Consider the following 2636-nt stretch of genomic DNA (forward strand, 5'->3'; position numbering starts at 1 on the left):
AAGAACAAGGGTCGACAGCGATCAACGCTAGGGCAGAGGGAAGTCTCGGCCGGCAATGGCTCGAGCTCTAGGGCACCGCGTCACACAATCGGGTGGCGACGGTGGAGGCACGAGGAGATCGGGTGGCGCTCGGGTGTCAATCTGGTCGGCGGCGTCAGTGCTAGGGCTCGAACAGCTGACGTTGAGCCGCGAGGATCAGCAGCGTCGAGTAGAGGAGAAGGAGGAGACGCGACCTAGAAGATGGCTAGGGCACAGAAGAAGGGAAAAGGAATGGGGAAGAAGAAGACTCGGGACGACTCCCTCAGCCGAAAGCTTTATATGCGCCGGAGGAGAAGCGTCGCAGGAGGCGACGCCGGTTGAGGAGGCCGAAGAGAAATGGGCAAGGTAGGAAGGAAAGGGACGGCGTCGGGGACGGCTCGGGCACACGGGGAAGAGAGAAAAAGAGAAAGAAAAATAAAAAATAAAAAATCAACTTTTTCTCATTTAGTGGGGTAGCCTAAACAGGCTTTCCGGGGGCCCAATATTTATCCCCGTAATCTATGTCATACGATCTCTAAAAAATTCCCAGGAAATTTCTAAAAATTCTCTTATGGTTATTCACCCTTTTCCGGTATTTTGCAATCGTAACCTTCTGTCAGGGAATAATGGTAATACGTCAGGGGATATTACAATGGTCTGCTATCATCTGCGAATGGAACCTTCTTTTAATCAATAAGAGGATACCACGTGTCCTCCATCACCTGACAGGCTCTGACATCAGACATTCTTTAACATCGATCAGTATCTAGAGGTGCGCATTGTCATATAAAAAGGGATGACTTCTCCCTTAGCCAGGTACGCGCGCACATTCGCATTCGTCTTCTATATTTTTTTTCTTCGTACACTATTCTTATGGGGAAAAAACACCTGACTTAAGCATCGGAGGACCTATGCCGAGGATTTTTTCCCTGATTTTTTGTCTCTAACGTTCTGTGTGCTTGTCTGAGTATGCGCAGAGTCTAAGTACCACCGGTCTCGGCACCACTATCCCTGAACTCCACGCAAGGGGGGGTCCGTCTTTTCGGCGCACATACACCGAGTGTGTCCAAGTCGTCTATCCGTCAACACCGACGCCATCTCAGCCGGCCTTAATTCGTCTGACTCAGATTCTGTACAGGATCAATTTGGCGCCGTCTGTGGGAACTTCCTTCACCTTTTCTAAACCATGAAGATGGAGGATACCGAAAGGATCAATGTCACCATGACAGTAGGAGAGTACAAACTATTCAAGGAGGCCAAGAGGCGAGCGGCTTCCGAAAAACACACGACTGCTTCAAATCCACACAAGATGTTGGCCGCTTCAAAAGACCAGACCCACGTTTCTGACATCGGGTCTAAGAAGAAACAGCCAGAGGATTTCCCTCAACCCTTCTATCGCGAGCCCTACCCTGACTATTATAATAAGGGCCTGGATCATTATAACAAGGACCCAGACTATTATAATAAGAAAGAGCAACTACAGGTCTCCATGGCTGAGAGTTCTCCGCCTAGAGATTCAAAGAAGGGGAAAGTCATAGTCCTCCGGGAAGAGCCGAGGGAGATGCCTGAGGAGCAAGTGCTCTTCTCTTTAAGGGTACTTGAGGAAAATCTATCGAAGGGGTACAAGCCCCCAGCTATTGGAGAATATGATGGTAGCAAGGCCCAGAGGATCATCTCCAAAAATTTTGGAATGCTACGTTGTGTACCAATACAGCGACACCATCAAGTGCTGAGTGTTCTTAAACACTCTGTTCGGCTTAGCACAAAAATGGTTCGATGGATTGTCGAACGGGTCCATCAGTTACTTTCAAGACTTCAAGACTATTTTCCTACGCCATTTCTTTAGTAGTAGGAAGTATCAGAAGACAACCCACTGTTACTTTACCCTCAAGCAAGAGTCTGTGGAACCCTTGAGAAGCTATATCAAATGCTTCAACCAGGTAGCCCAGGACATCTCGTCCGCTACCTCAAAGATCTTGATGAGCGCCTTCTCCCACATTTTGATGGAGGGGGAGTTCTTCTGGGCTCTCATTCGGGGGTTAGTAAAGAATTTTGATAAGATGTTGAGGAAGGCAACCAGCTATATCAACGTAGAAGAAGCTCAGGCGGCTCGGCGAAAAGCAGACAAGACATCTACTTCTGCCAACAAATCGGAGAAAAGGTCGCCCCAACCTCCAACTCAACCCTTTCCCCACTCCAAGGATGCCTGACCAGGATTTTTGCTCGGGCAGGATTCCAGGATGGCGCAACCAGTATAAGCTATCCAAGCCTCCAAACCCAGCCAGTGGGGGCCCTGGTATTGCACCTACCATAGGTCACATACTCATTCCACTAGAGATTGCATCCAGTTCGCCTGAGATTCTTGGAGGGCGGTTGAACTGGGCTTACCTCCGCCTGAGATCGTGCCCAAGCTTCAGAAGTTGTTAGCCAACTCACCTACTGTTGGAACCCCAAGGTTGTTTTGGTGTGATCAACAAGTTAAGTTAGGTCATGTGTATTTAACCTTGTGTCTAAGTGTGCAGGAGCTTAGGAACACAGGTACTCGAGTGGAAGACGCAGCTTGCGCGAAGGACGGCACGTTGCGGAAGAGTACACCGGACGAGAAGGAAGCCGGTGGT

The sequence above is a fragment of the Zingiber officinale genome, chromosome 10A (genome assembly GCF_018446385.1).
Source record: "Zingiber officinale cultivar Zhangliang chromosome 10A, Zo_v1.1, whole genome shotgun sequence".
NCBI classification, from domain to species: Eukaryota; Viridiplantae; Streptophyta; class Magnoliopsida; order Zingiberales; family Zingiberaceae; genus Zingiber; species Zingiber officinale.